At 42.6% G+C, this 16,749-nt stretch overlaps 1 protein-coding gene across 1 annotated transcript in view; it reads right to left on the reverse strand.

The window, feature by feature from the left end:
* LOC122790792 (dehydrogenase/reductase SDR family member 4-like) overlaps positions 1-16,749 on the reverse strand; it is a 582,153-nt gene that overhangs the window by 149,695 nt on the left and 415,709 nt on the right. The gene's annotated exons all lie outside the window — the stretch shown is intronic.

Genomic DNA, 16,749 nt, shown 5'->3' on the forward strand with positions numbered 1-16,749 from the left:
GAAACCTACACTAGCCCTAACTCCCTAAAGTAAAACTTCCTTGACTTTTTCATTTCAAATGCTCTGGAACAAATTGTTCATACCCCGACAAAAGGAACAAACATTCTAGATCTGGTCCTCATCAGCATCTCAAACAGATGCACTGCTGCAACTGTCGGACCCTCTTTAGTTAAAACTGACCACAAATCAGTCACCTTCGAGCAGGCACTAAGGGCAGAACTCACAAAGGATGAAATCGGACTAAAAAACTTTACCTAGGCAAACTATACCCCCCCCCCCCTAGGTGAAGGTATAAATACATTCAAAGCCCTACCCCAAGCTGGAAGTGGTAACTATACCCTGTACAATCACTTGCACAAGTGTATAAACTTGGCCGTACCAGAAAGAATCAAAGCCAGAGCCCAAAGTAAAAACAAGTTGCCATGGTGGACTTCCACCATCAATAAACTTCACAATAAAACCAAAAAGTTGCTGTCCAAAAAAACAACAGCAAGGCCCCAACAATGGAAAAGCACCCTTCTCAGCCTCAACAAGCAAATAAGACAACTTGTCAAATCCTCCAAGGGCTCCTTTGAGAGAAACTTAGCAAGTACAGCCAAGAATAACCATAAGACCTTTTACAGCTACAATGGATATAAAAAGTGTACACACCCCTGTTAAAATGGCAGGTTTCTGTGATATAAAAAAATGACACCACAATAAATAATTTCAAAATTTTCCCACCTTTAATGTGACCTATAACCTGTACAATTCAATTGAAAGACAAACAAATCTGTTAGTGGAAAAAATATAAAAAATAAAAAACGTACAATAAGCTGGTTGCATAAGTTGTGCAACCCTTAAACTAATACTTTGTTGACGTACCTTTTGATTAAATTACAGCATTCGGTCTTCTTGGGTATACACCTGCCATCAATTAAAGAGACTCTGATTAACCCATATAAAGTTCAGCTGTCCTAGTAGGATTTTCCTGACATTTACTCAGTTGCCTGCTACAGCAAAAGCCGTGGTTCGCAGAGATCTTACAAAGCATCAAAGGGATCTCATTGTTGAAAGGTATCAGTCAGGAGAAGGGAGCAAAAAAAATTCCACAGCATTGGATATACCATAGAACACAGTGAAGATAGTCATCAAAAAGTGCAGAAAATATGGGACAACAGTGACGTTGCAAAGAACTGGACGTCCCTCCAAAATTGATGAAAAGACAAGTCAAAAACTGGTCAGGGAGGCTGCCAAGAGACCTACAGCAACACTGAAAGAACTGCAGGAATTTCTGGCAAGTATTGGTTGTGTACTACATGTGACAACAATTTCTTACACAGAAAAACATCCAGGCCCAACTAAAATTTGTAAAACAATACATCAAGTCTCCCAAAAGCATGTGGGAAAATATGTTATGGTCTGCAATTCCAAAAGGTACGTTTGGTGCAAAAACAACACTTTGCATCACTAAAAGAACACCATCCCTACGGTGAAGCATAGTGGTGGCAGTATCATGCTTTGGAGTTGCTTTTCTTCAGCTGGAACTGGGGCTTTAGTCAAGGTGGAGGGAATTATAAACAGTTCCAAATACCAGTCACTTTTGGCCCAAAACCTTAAGGCATCTGCTAGAAAGCTGAAGATGAAGAGAAATGTCACCTTTCAATGCGACAATGACCCCAAGCATATATCCAAATCAACAAAAGAATGGCTTCATCAGAAGAAAATTAAAGTTTTGGAAAGGCCCAGCCAGAGCCCAGACCTAAATCCAATAGAAAATCTGTCAAACCTAAAGAGGAATGTGCATAAGAGATGCTCTCACAATCTGACAAATTTGGAGCGCTTTTGCAACGAAGAGTGGACAAATATTGCCAAGTCAAGATGTGCCATGCTGATAGACTCCTACCCAAGAAGACTGAATGTTGTAATTAAATCAAAAGATGCTTCAACAAAGTAGTAGTTTAAGGGTGTACACACTTATGCAACCATCTTATAGTACGTTTTTATTTTTTATATTTTTCCCCTAACAGAATTGTTTGTTTTTCAATTGAATTGTAGAGGTTATAGGTCACATTAAAGGTGGGAAAAGTTTTGAAATGATTTATTGTGGTCTCATTTTTTATATAAAAAAAACCTTGCATTTTAACAGGGGTGTGTACACTTTTTATAGCCACTGTACATACACAGCCTAAAAGGCAGGATCCAAGCATGTGCAGAACTAGCAGCTAACGGTATTACACACACTGAACCCACAGAGATAGCAAACCTGCTAGCAGATAGGCCTGGGGAAAATTTCACTCCCTTATCCCCACCTACCTTATGACAAACCTTCCTCCAAACTTCCCACCCACCCTACATATCTGAAGGGCAGGTCCTCAAAGTCTTGTCCAAGGCAAATACACAGCCTCTGTGGGACCAGACGACATCCCAGGCTGTCTTCTAAACACGCTAAAATATGAACTATCTTCACCACTAAGTTGCCTTTTCAATCATAGCTTAACCCCACGCTTTCTTCTTCCGGAATGGAGAACAGCAACAGTTATTCCCCTCCACAAAGGTGGCCTAGCAACAGACCCGGGGAATTACAGACCCATAAGCCTGACCAGCCTCATCTGTAAGGCCATGGAACGTATCATTATGGACTTCATAAATAAAGACATAGGTGACCTCCAAACCGTGGATCCTACCCAATTCGGCTTCATTAAGAGCAGATCCTGCCTGTTAAATCTAGTGGATTTCTTTGAAAATGTGATGAAGGCCACTGACGATGGCAAATCTGTACACACAGCATACCTCGACTTGGCAAAGGCTTTCAACATAATCCCACACTCAGGCATTACTGATAAATTTAGCAAACTGAATGTAAACTCCTTCACTGTTAAGATTGGTTGCCAACTGGCTCACAAACCAGGCACACACTATCAAAGTAGGTGACTCCACATCAACCAGCAAACCTGGTACCAGTGGGGTACCACTGGAGTCAGTGCTGGGCCCCCTACTGTTTAGTATATACTTCTCAGAAGTTCAGGTCAAAACCAAGGGGCTGTGGCTTACCAAGTGTGCAGACGACTGCAAACTAGGTGCAATCATTGAATCTCCACATGATGCCAGTATACTCCAAGAGGTTCTCACACAGACCAACGACTGCTGTATTAGTCACGGTCTCAAACTGAATGCAAAGAAATGCATCATCATTCCCTTTGGCCTAAACAATGTCCCTAAACACTATCAAATCAACAACAATACCCTAAGTAGCCACAAAGCGATAAGGGGCCTGGGATCACAAGTTGACTGCAACCTTAAGTTTGACCACCATGTGTCCAGTGCCGTAAGAAAAGCTTTCTAAGTAGTACACTTGATTAGTAAAGGCATTGCCTCAAGAGCAAGAGAGGTTATAACCCCCCTATACTCTGCACTTATCCAGCCCATAATTGAGTATAACACCCCATTCAGCATGTACTGTACTAAGCACCTGCAGCAAATGAAGAGACCTCAAAGGTTTCTAACAAAGAAGATAAAGGGGCACCAGCATGTGCTTTACACAAACCAACTAAAGTCCCTGTCACTATACTCCATATCATATAGACTTCTTAGGGGAGACTTATGCCTGGCCTATACAGCAATCCAAGACCCAAACCAAATGAACTTGCTGCATATCTGTAAATGAAACTGGACTAGGGCTACTTGTTCTAGGGACCTAAATATGGCTTGTGACTTAAATATGACATGCTGGAGGGACAGATTTATCTCCCAGTGACTGCCGCGTCTTTTGAACAGGCTACCAGTTCATGTGAAACAGAGCATCTCTATGACACTGTTCAAGAGGAACTTGGACTAGTGGATGGGTCACCGTAAATTCTTACCGGTGATAGTGCCCACAACCCTCCTAGACATGGGCAGTCATCACTAAATGCAATCTTGGGTACTGACTAGCATTTTTAAGGTATTGCATTGGGATGAAATGGCTAAGCTTAAAATGACCTCCGGATCGATAGCCTAGTAATCTCCTATGATACACCCACAAGTCCTTTTTTTTGCTGGTAGTGAATCAGGATGCTGCCATGAATCTGGCTTTGAAAGTTTCTCAATTCTATATGATCCATACAGGATATACCACTCATCTGGTGAGTTATACAGCAGCTACCATACTTAAGCATTGTATACAAGCATTTCCCAGTACACCTTCCATGACAGCAGACCCAAGATGCCTTATCCTTTACAGTTCAGATCCTCCAGAATTGTGCAAGATCACTTAACTGGTGGAAGAATCAGCCTTTTAGCAAAAGTTCATTCAGCACACGAAAGGCTGCAGAAGAGATTAGATATATTCCCACCTTTGTTAGGTCTCCACTTCAAGTATATTCATGCCCATGGCAGAAGCTCTAGAGTAATGTAATCTCCACATCAACTTGAAAGACTTTAGCATACCTTACATAGGTCACTGCCATTTTTAGCTTCTGGGTCAGTCATGGGCCCCAATACTGTTCTTGTGGAAGTTTACCAAAGCAAAAGTTCTGTACACCAACAAACAGGGATGAAGAGTCTTGGGGCTTCAGCAAAGACATGCACATGGGACTATGCTTCCTTCTTCCAAAAGTGCACCTGCTTTGCCTAGATCTGTGGTGCAGAGGGATGGAGCCCTTATTGCAAAACAAAGTCAATGTCAAAGTGAACTTTATTGTCATTTAGACTCCATAAGGGTAACCTAAACTAAATTGCATGCATCAGGCTCAATACTGAGATGACAATTACACACATACAAATTGCATACAGCACATGGAACATACATAACATTAACTTTAAGTTAGACTATTACTTTACTATATACTACTATAAATGACTATGTCTATAGTTTTTAGTAGCTGAGTGATTAATTATTGCACATTATTTATTGCATACTTATTTTCTGATAAGTTAGAATAGTTAGCAGATAAATATTGCACTTGATTGACACTGTAAACAGATAACTGTGAGTGAGCATCTCAGTTTATTTTGTACCATAATGGTTTAACTGACACAAGACCTTGTCAATGCTTCCAGAGTTCAAAAACCTAATCGCCTGTGGGAGAAAACTGTACCTGAACCTGGTTGTTTTACAGCGCAAGCTGTGATATCATCTGCCAGATGACAAGCTTGTAAACAGACCATAGGCAGGGTGTGTAGGATTACTGGCTATTTTCGTGGCCCTGTTGTAGCAATGTGTCATATACAGACCATGTATCACTTGGAAGTTGGAGCCCATTATTCTCTCAGTGACCTTCATCACCCTCTGTAGGGGGTTTTGATCTGCAACTGAACAGCCCTCGTACCACACTGTGACGTCGCTTGTTAGGATGCTTTCTATGGCACTCCTGTAGAAGGTGATAAGGATGGAGGGTGGTAGATTAGCTTTCCTTAACCTCTACAGAAAAGTAGGCATTGATGGGCTTTCTTGACTATGTGACTGGTATTTAGTGACCAGGATAAGTCCTCCGCAATGTGGACTCCCAGGAATTTTGTGCTATTTACTACTTCCACCATTAATCATGAGTGAAGAGTGAGCTGGACGGTGTCTCCTGAAGTCTATTACCATCTCCTTGGTTTTGGTGACGTTGAGATCGTTTGTACATAGCACACCAGTCAATCAGTAGATTCACTCCTTCCCTGTATGCTCCATCTTTATTACTGATGAGGCCCATGACTGCGGTATCATCTGTAAACTTGATGATGTGATTGGTATTAAATCTGGCTATATAGTCAAGAATTAGTATGGCAAACAACAGTGGACTTAACACACATCCCTGGGGTACTCCTATGTTCACTGTGATGTTTCTTGAGGAATTCTTGCCCACACATACTTTTTGTGGTCTTCTGATCAAAAAGACCGGTATTCAGTTACATACACGGTTACTGATGCCTAGATGGACAAGTTTCTCAATTAGCTGTTGTGGGATAAAGTGCAGTTGTGTACACTTACCATAAATGTAGATGTTCGAGTGTATTCACTGTTGCAGTCATCACATTTGTGTTATCCCTGCCAGGGTAGCCCTAGGCCGGCCCGAATACCAGAGACTTAGTATTTCTGCATTGATTGCTGTCGCTTGAGGACTAACGTCAGGACATCAGTGGTATAAAGGAAGGCAGCAGACGCTATTACATCAAGTTTTCTTGCCCTAACCTGTCAGGAACCCCCAAAGTTGGAGACCAGGTTCTGGTGGAAGAACCCCACCAGTGAAAAATAAATACCAATATGTCCCTTGTAAGGAAAGGAGAACAACAAGGAAGAAGGGTAACAAAAGGAAAAAGAAAAAAAAGGGGATGGAGGGAGGAAAACCAGGACTGCAACAGTGAATACACTCAAACATCTACATTTATGGTAAGTGTAAAAAACTGTATTATGTTCTTTGTGTTTCACTGTTGCAGTCATCACATTTGGGTAGATTCCCAAAGCTGAGGAAATGGGTGGAGGCAGTCAAGGAAGCTAGGGGCTGGCTAGAATGCCCTGCAAGACTGCAGAGACAAACCCTGCCCTGGATTTGGAGAAGAGAGACAGGTGGTAATGCTTGGTAAAAGTGTGAACAGATGTCCAGGTGGAGACTCCTTTGAGGAAAGCTGCAGAGGTGGAGGCTGCTCTGGTGCAGTGTGTCCTGGCCCCTTTGTGGGGAGGCTTACCATGCTGCTTGTAGCAGAAATGGATGCAGTGTGTGCTATCCATTTATTAATGGTTTGCTTGTAGATGGGCTTTGCCTTCTGCCCCTGTAGCAAAGCTAACCAGCAATTGATCAGACTTTCTGAAGGGTTTAATCCTGTCCAGATAATATCTGAGCTGTCTATGCACATCTAGAAAGTGCAGAATCCTTTCCCCCTTGTTTTAGGGATTAGGAAAGAAGGTGGGCAGATGAATAGATTGGTTGAGAGCCACACTGGACACCACCTTGGGCATGAAGGATGGGTTAGTTCTGAGGGATACTCTGTTTGCATGGAAGATGATGAAAGGTTCCACAGCCATGAGGGCTTGCACCTCAGAGACTCTTCTGGCTGAAGTGATGGCTAGAAGGAAGGATGTCTTCCAGGAGAGAACTTTTAGCTCTGCAGAAGAAGCTGGTTTAAAAGGTGGCAGGGTGAGCTTTTCCAAGACAAGGTTAAGGTCCCAAGCTGGTGTTGGTGCCCTTCTGGGGGGCCTCAAGTTGCTAGTTCCTCTGAGGAACTGTTTAATCAAAGGGTGTGAGAAAAGCTTCTGCTCAGAGGGAAAATGAGCAGAAATAGCAGAGGCATGAATTTTTATACAGGAGAAAGAGAGATCACTGTGTAGTAGGTCAGCTAAGTAATCTAGGATGAGAGGGATGGGGGGCTGTGTCGTATTGGTCCCCTTAGCCTGGATCCAGGTGCGGAACCTTTTCCATTTATCTGCATAAGACTTTCTGGTGCTAGGGAGTCTGGCCTCATGGATAATATCCAGAACCTGTTTAATGAGGATGGCAGATTGGTCCGGGGTTAGGGAATAAGCCAGGCTGCCAAAGTGAGTGTCTGCAATTGGGGGTGCATGAATTCCCCTTCCCTCTGGGTTAGGAGGCTTGGAATCTGAGGAAGATGCCATGGAGGCAGCGGGGACAGGCTGCGCAGCAAGGGGTACCAGTGCTGTCAGGGTCAGTCTGTAGCTATGAGAATGGTCCTTGGTTTTTCCTCACTTATTTTGAGCAGTAACCTGGGGATGAGAGGTAGGGGAGGAAAGGCATAGACAAAAAGGTTGACCCAGGTAAAGGACACGGTATCCACTTTCCAAACCATGCAGTGATGCTCCCTGGTGCAGAATTTGCTGAGCTGATGGCTGGTGTGGGAGACAAAAAGGTCAACCTTTGGGGTTCCCCATTTCCGAGTTATTAGGAAGAAGGTATTTCTGTTGAGCTGCCACTCGTGCCGGTCCAAAAGCTTTCTGCTTAATTGGTCTGCCAGGGAGTTGAGAGAGCCTGGTAGGTATTGTGCTAACAGGTGTAGTTGCATGGAAGAGGCTGTGAACCAAAAGGTCATGGCCAGCCTGCACAGAGGGTAGGAGTGAGTCCCTCCCTGCTTGTTGATGTACCACATCACAGTGGTATTGTCTGTTTTGATCAGGAGAACCCCTAGAGAGAGAAGGGGTTTGAAAGCTATCAAGGCCTGCTGCACAGCCATCATCTCTTTTTGACTGATGTGCAGGGGGATTTGCTGTGGGCTCCATTGGCCCTGTATGCATCTGCCATCCAGGTGTGCACATCAAGCATAGTCTGATACATCAGTGGTGAGGGTCTGGGTGGCGGGGTGTGGGGAGAAGGGCAGTCCCTTGTTGTGGGAGCAGGCTGTTGCCCACCAAAGAAATTCCTTCCTCAGGCAAGGAATAATAGGTAGAAGAGTTTCCAAGTCTTGAGAGTGTTGACACCAAAGGCTCTTTAGGTACCACTGAAGTTTCCTCATATGCAGTCTGGCATATGGAATGAGGAGTATGTAAGATGCCATGAACCCCAGGGTTTGCAGGATCTCTCTTGCAGAAAGCTGGGGCCTGGTGGCCACTTGAGAGAAGTAAGCTGACAGGAAAATTTGTTTATCTGGTGTAAGGTATACCATCTGAGATGCTGTGTCCAGGATTGCTCCCAGGAAGATTATCCTTTTGGTGGGCACCTGTTTGGATTTCTTTTCATTGATTGTGTACCCTAGGGAGGTTAGTAGGATCTTTACAAAGGCCAGGTGTTTGAGCAGCTTTTTCTGGCTGTCTGCCTGAATAAGGCAGTCGTCTAAGTAGAGGTACATTTGAATATTTCTTTGTCTGCAAAAGGCAATGGCCGGAGCCAGGCATTTTGTGAAAACTCTGCCAGAAAAAAGTCTGGAGTAGAAGCCTTGGCATATCTGTTCTGCAGGAACATGCTCTACTGCCCTCAAAGAGAGCAGGGAATGGATTTGCTTTTGACCCTCTGCCCACTGATTTGGTGGTAGATCTGGGAACCCTTTTGGGGTTGGAAAGGTGTGGAAGGAGAATTTGTATCCCTGAGACACAATGTTCAGAGCCCACTGGTCCTTGGTAATGGTGGCCCAGATGCTTGAGTGAAAGGAGAGTTTTTCTCTTAGGGGTATGTGAAGGTGGGCAGAGGGGAGATCGGGAGGAGGTGAGTCATTGTGAGTTCTTACCATAAGGGGTGGCTTAGAACTCCCTGGTTTCGAAGTGGAGGTAGTCCACTGCTTAGATCTCTGCATTCCCCGGGGCTGCTGTCTGGGGGGGGGGGTCTGTTTCCACAGGACCTATGCTGGGCCTGTTTACTCGGAGCAGGAAAGGACCAGTGCTTGGAGGGAAAATGCCTGCTGAACCTAGGGGGCTGGATCTGTAAGAAATATTTAACTGTTTGCACAGATTTTGCTTTTTCATCCATCTTTTTTAAGACCTCTTCTGCCTTACTGCCAAAGAAGTTATCTTTGTGCAAGGGTGCATCCAACAATTTAGATTTGACATGGTCTGGCAGGGGTTGTTCCTTAAGCCATACATGTCTTCTAATGACAGATCCAGTGTCTGAGTGACTGTAAGAAGCTTCTAGAGCGTCAAAACCACGGTGCAAAGTGTGTTTAGTTTCTTGACTTACAGAATGCATTAAGTCTTGTAAATCTTTAGATTCTGCCTATGCACGAAAGGAGGACATTTTTTGTTATGGAGTTCCAAAGTATGTTGCTGATATTTAAGCATATGGAACTGAGAATCTAGTGCTCTGACAGCAAGAGTAGCTGAGGTGTATACTTTTTTACCCCATCTGTCCAGTGCTTGGGAATCCATGTCTGAGGGGGTGGGATTCTTAGCAGAGGTTGCTTTAATCCCTTTTGGCCCTTGAGAAATGACCTCAGGGTCCGCTGCTGGATTTTTGAAAAGATATTTGTGTGAGTCAGGGACTCTGTAGTACCTATCTGGTTTTCTGGGAGCAGGAGGGAGGGTGTCTGGAGTCAAGCTGGATTCAAGGAAAACATCATCCACCACATCCAGGACTGGGGGGGGGGGGTAGGTGGCTAAAGGTCTGTGTTGCGGAAGATCTAGGAATTCCCTGAGTCTCTTTTTAGACTGGGGATAGTCCTGACTCTCACATTGGAAATGCTCCCTTAAGGTATGGAGGGTTTCCCCAAAGGAAAAATCCTCTGGGGGAGAGGCTGAAGGAATGGATTGCTCTGCATCAGAATCCTCATAAGTGGAGAGGGGCTGCATGTCTTCATAGTCACATGCATCAGATTCATCTGACTCTTGTTCAGACAACACTACTGTAGACAGATCTCTTCCTTTTTGAGGGGGGTGCCTTGGCTTCCCCTAATCATAGGTTCATAGGTAGGTACTAGGCTATCTGCCCGAGGGCATTTATAAGCCTAGCCAGAGTGTGCTGGCTTTGGCTGCCCCATTGACTAATTAACTGATCTACTGTCAAGCAGAACCAATGAAGTGATCCCAGAGGTGTATTTTCTGTTAACCTAACTTTACTAACTTTAACATGTAAAGAACAGCTTACATTGGGTACAATACTGTTTTTTAGTATAGCAGCTGATATAGTTGGTTAATGTGTTTGTCTGCGTTGCTTTAAAAGTTTTATTCATTGTAACTAATTAATTATTGAGGTACTAAACGGATTGGTTAATAGAACCCTGCTGAGGTGAGCGGACTTTTTAAATATGTCTTCACTTGTAATTTTTCACTTTTCTGAAGAAGTTGGTCATGTTTAGCGATGAAAACGTTGTTGTTTTAAACAAATTTTCTGAACGTTAAAGAGCGTAACGTGTTTTCGAATTTTGGATTTGTGGCTGCAGTATCCTCCTTTTTTCGTTTGGTACAGTGCATAGGACATATGTTTGAGGCCAGTAATCCTCTTGGTGAGGTACTTCTGTGGTTTTTCCAGCTTTTGTAAGTGTCTTGTAAGGTACATCCCAAATGGGGCATTGTACTCTATGATGGGTCTAATGAGTGACGAGTAGAGGGGGCACTATAACCTCTATTTCTAGATGTGAACCCTTTAGTAATTAGATGGGCCACATAGAAGGATTTCCTAACTACTTTGGCAATATGATTGTCAAAGGAGAGATTACTATCTACCTGGATCCCAAGATCTCTTATTACCTCTTCTGTATTAAGGAGGCTACCACCTATGTGGTAATTCGTGGGTGTTTTGTTTTTCACCAGACGGGATGACTATGCATTTATTGGTATTTAGCTTGAGGCCATGACTTTGACACCAGATGTCCGTCTCAGTAAGGCCCTTTTGGAGGATGTCCATGTCAGCTGGAGAGTAAATTATGGCTCCCAGTTTGCAGTCATCGGCGAACTTGGTTAGCCATAGTCCTCCTGGGTTTGCCTGTACTTCTGAGAAGTATATGCCGAACAATAGGGGTCCTAGGACCGAGCCTTGCAGGACACCACTTATGACTGGTTTAGAGTCGGACCTGGAGCCTGCTATTCTTACCATGTGAGTTCTTTCTGTAAGCCAGTTAGCAACCCATCTCGTGACGTTGGGGTTTATGTACAGGCTGGTGCGTTTTTCTGTAATACCAGAGTGGGGAATGGTGTCGAAAGCCTTGGCAAGGTCAAGGTAGGCTGTGTGAACCACCTTTCCCTCATCTATGGCCTTGGTGACTGTCTCGAAGAAGTCAACCAGGTTTAGTAGGCATGATCTGCCTTTAAGAAAGCCGAACTGGGTTGGGTCAAGTGTTTGGAGGATCCCAATGTCTTTGTTAATGAGTTCCATGATGATGTGCTCCATAGCCTTGCAGACCAGGCTAGTCAGGATTATGGAGCAATAGTTACCAGGGTCAGTTGTGGCCCCTCATTTGTGGAGAAGAATACCCGTTGCTGTGCGCCATTCTATGGGCATGTAGCCTGTGGATAGGCTGAGGTTGAACAGCGTGTTTAGGTGGGGGGTTAGTTCGTTCTGTAGTTCGTGCAAGGCGCAGCCTGGGTCACCATCTGGTCCCATTGAAGCTGTGTTTTTGGCTTTTGAAAGGGCTGTTTTCACCTGTGCGTCTGTGATTTTTGGGACACTACCCTTTTCAGCATGATAAGGTCTTCTGCCATTTTAAGCATTTGAGACTGAGGCAAGGTAGCAGGCGCCTGAGAGTGGGTAGTCAGTTTCTTGGGTGTGGTTCGAACCCTGGGCCTAAGAAACTCAGTTGTTTTCAAAAGAATGGTAGTCGCGAAAGAAGGCATCAGTTTGTGTCGAGATTCGGTGGTGCGAAGGACTTCCTCATTAGCCGGTGCCTGCTCAGTGGCTTCGGACCCATCCAAGGTAGAGATGACTGCTGGATCCTTAGACGAAGAAGAGTTCTGTGTCATACCGGACTCTGAAAGGGTCTTGGTAGCAGCCTGTGAATCAACTTAAGTGGGCAATGAGGGGCTGCAAAAGCACCTCACTGATACCACAGGACTGACGACTAGCTTAACGGAAGCGTTGTTGGAAGGTTTGGACCTGTGCGGTCTGTCTCTGTCTTTACCTTTACGCATTTTCAGAAGATCTGCTATCAGATGGCTTACTGAAGCCATATCGGAAATAGAGGACTGTAAACAAAAATATCTGGCTACAATAAGAGCCCGACGATGAATAGTTCTTGTGTTAAACAAAGCACAGAAGCGACAACAGGGGACGTCGTGGTCTGGGCCTAGACAAGTGATGCACTAAGAGTGGAAGTCTCAATGTGGTATTTGCTTTCCACAGGCGAGACAATTATTAACTTTTTCTGACACTGGTTAGTGCAAGAAAAAAGGATTCCCAACGGGGTACTTAGCTTTAGAAGACTTCAACTTCAGTTCGGAAACGAAATCTCAGGTAGCAGCTGACCAGCACTCATGCGAACTGTTTCTGCTTCAGGCTCCACAGCAAGAAAGACTGATGTAATGGCATCAGCTGCCTTCCTTTATACCACTGATGACCTGATGTCAGTCCTCAAGCGACAGCAACCAACACAGAAATACTAAGTCTCTGGTATTCGGGCCGGCCGAGGGCTACCCTGGTAGGGATAACCCAAATGTGATGACTGCAACAGTGAAACACGAAGAACATCTCTGCTGAATACTGAACTAAAGTATATAAACAGCATCATAACATAACTGTCCTTATTCTTCAGGTGTGCAATTGCGAGATGGCATCTGCTGTGGAGTGATTGGCACAATATGCAAACTGTAGTGGGTCGAGTGCAGCTGGTAGTTTTTCTGACAGGTGCTTTTTGACCAGTCTTTCAAAACTTTACATGACAGTGGATGTGAGGGCTACTGGTCTGTAATCATTCAAGTTTCAGGGAGTTGCTTTCTTCTGCAGTGATATTATTTTTGTATTTTTCAAGCATTTGGGTACTTTTGCTTGGATAAGGGAGATGTTAAAAATGTCTACAAATACAGTGCTTAGTTGTTCAGCACAGTCCTTTAACACCCTTCACAGGATGTTGCCTGGTCCAGCAGCCTTCCTGGGGTTTACCTGTCATGGGGTTTTCCTAATTTTACCTGTGGTTAGATTGAGCACTTCATCATTTGGACTTGTTGGAAGTTTCACTGCCTTTGAGCAGTTCCCCTCCTCAAATCTGCAGTATAAGATATTTAGCCTCTCCAAATTCTATGCTGTTCCCACATTCAGCTGACAGTGGTTTGTATTCTGTGATGGCTTTTATGCCTTGCCACATGCTCCTGGAGTCCCTTTTATTGGTGAAGTGGCTCTGGACCTTCCTTCCACAGGTCCTCTTTGCTTCCTTTATCCCTCTCTTCAGATTTGCACTAGCCACCCTGACAGCTTCTTTGTCATTCGTTTTGAATGCCTCATTTTGCTCCCTCAGAAGCTCATATACTTTGCTTGGGAGCCAAGGTATTTAAATGGCTCTTAATATGATATTTTTGTTAGTCATCACATCATCTACACATCTGCAAATATATGCCATCACCATTTCTGCATATTTGTTCAAGTTAATTTGTTGATCAGTTGTTGCAGCCTCCTTAAATATGCTCCAGTTAGTGTTATCAAAACAGTCTTGGATTGCTCCGACTGCTCTCTTTGGCCACACCTTCATTTGCTTCACAGTGGGTTTTTCTTTGACTAGTGCAGGTTTGTATGCTGGTACTAGCATAATGGAAGTGTGGTCAGAGTTGCTCAAGTATGGATGTTGAACAGTTTTATATGCCATTTTTATGTCAGTGTAGACTTTGTCCAAGGAGTTATTACCCCTTGTTGCAAAACCCACATATTGACAGCAGTGTGGTAGTACTGATATCAAATCTGCCTGGTTGAAATCTCCTGCAATAACGTGTGCAACATTTGGGTTTTTATTCTGAAGCTCACATATTGAGTTATGCAGTGTATTTAGTGTTTCTTTAGTGTTTGCACTCGGTGGGATGTATCCCACTATGATGCTGACACCACTGAATTCTCTACGAAGATGAAAAGGTCTGCATCTTACTGCCAAGAACATTACATTTTCCGAGCAGTGGCTGAGGGAAATCTCACAGTTACTGCACCAGATGTTGTTTACATATATGCAAACTCCTCCTCCTCTAGACTTCCCAATGAGTGCATGATCTCTGTCTGCTCGAAACAGTGTGAGCCCTTCTAGGTGCACTGCACTGTCATTGATATTACTATGCAACCATGTTTCTGTAAACATGAATATACAAGTATTTTCACCTTACTCTGTGATGCCATTTCCAGCCTTATGTAATCCATCTTGCTGTCCAGAGAGCACACATTTGCTAGGAGTAGGGATGGTAATTGCAGGCCTAAATGGGTTTGTTTTCAGTCTAGCAGCAATTCCAACCCTTATTCCTCTCTTATGCTAAATGTTAGTAACCTGAGCAATCCTAGCTGGACAAATGCTTAAAAAAGTGGTAGCAGTCCTTAAAATAGAGCCAGATGCAACAATCCATTCCAAACAGCTAAGCAAGTTATGTTAAGTACTTACCTTAACTGTAACAATAGAAAAAACAAGCGCCTGGATAGCCATTTCCACGAAAACACGTTTATTAACAGGTGTTAAGCACAGCACTCACTAATGCTGGCCACAACAGTAAACAGTACGTTTTCATCCACAACTTCTTCAGATATACACAAGCATTAACTTAAAACGTATATATATATATATATATATATATATATATATATATATATATATATACCCCTGTCAATGAATTAAATTACATAAAATTATTCAATTAACCTATCTTAACTATTACAGTACCAAAATAATAGGTTCATAGGTTGGTACTAGGCTATCAGCCCTAGGGCCTATACAAGCCTAGCCATAACAATTCCCTGGCTATTTCTTCCCACATTATTTACTTTCCTGGACCCTTGTCTAGCAGGGCGACTGACGTGATCCCTGGGGTGAATTTCCTTTCTCCCATCCAATCGTCAAGGTTCCTCTTGAAGAGGTCCAAAGAGGCACTCTGCTTGACATGTATGGGCAATCTATTCCAGAGTCTGGGGAATACAATACATATTCCTTAATAGGAAGCATATACCTCTACTTATTACTAAAACTTTTACACACCCTATCAAAGAAACATATATTAAACATACAAATAACAAATATATGTATATATGTATATATATATATATATATATATATATATATATATATATATATATATACATTTATATACATAAATCCCATTCAATGAATGTATACCATATTGAAAAGCATTAAAAAATTGTTAATCTATTAAGAATGTATTAGCGACATCTAGTGGCTCAATTTCATATAATTGCCAGCATATCTTAAAACCTTAAAAAATGTGAAATTAAAATACATCAACCCAAAAACTACATCAGTTACTCACTTTATGCTGAAAGCATTAAAAGTTTAAAAACATTTGAACAAATCCCACATGTGTAACAGTGTTAAGTCCCCTATTAATCTAAACAATGCTTATGAAATGTGCATATAAAACCTAATTAAAAATAGTTTGAATTAAAGTACAGACTTGAATCCAAAGGAATGTGCATACCTATTGTTACAAATATAAAATGTACATAAAATAGTGTTTAAAAATTAATATTTTGATTATTTAAAATTTATAAAAAGAATTCCTATCACAATTTTGCTGCCCTTAGCTTCAATACAAGCGCTAGGATACCATGTCATTCAATCCTAGCCATTTATTAGATTCTAAAACCAATTGCCAGTATAACTCCCTATACTCCAGTTTGGTTTCCCATGCACCCCACTCTAATGTCTGACTTAACTTCTTATATCACAAAAAATGTGAAACAGGTTCCTCTACATGTCTGAGTGTGTTTGTAAAGTGCATTCCTACTATTTTCTTTCCTAATATCGTACGTATGTTAGTAGATCCTTCTCTTCAAACTTCTTTCTGTTTTTCCTATATAAAAACATTCACATTCCCCACATAGGGCTACATAAACCACTCCTTTGGAGCCACAATTAAAACAAGAGGTAGATCTAATAAATTTCTTCCTACTGGAGAAATATATCTCAGATATGTTTTACACACAAATTTCAAAAGGTTCATCAAACTTAAGATCCAAGTCACTAATCTTTGAGAATCTATCCCATGCTGTTTAAAAAGGGTAGATGTATTAAAAATATTTTAGAGAATAGATGTTTTAATACTGAGAGGAAGAAGGTAGGAACATTTAAATGCGGGGCCTGCCACAATGCCCATATATCTCCAATATGTCTGAGATATGTAGACATTCTACAAAAAGGCCTCACTTGACACCAGTGACTGGTGCCAGAACCATGGTCTTAAACTCAATGCCAAAAAGTGCATTGTCATTCCCTTTGGGAAAAATTCAGTGTCCATGAACTACC

Source organism: Protopterus annectens, chromosome 16.part0 (genome assembly GCF_019279795.1).
Source record: "Protopterus annectens isolate FY-2018-M chromosome 16.part0, PAN1.0, whole genome shotgun sequence".
NCBI lineage: Eukaryota > Metazoa > Chordata > Ceratodontiformes > Protopteridae > Protopterus > Protopterus annectens.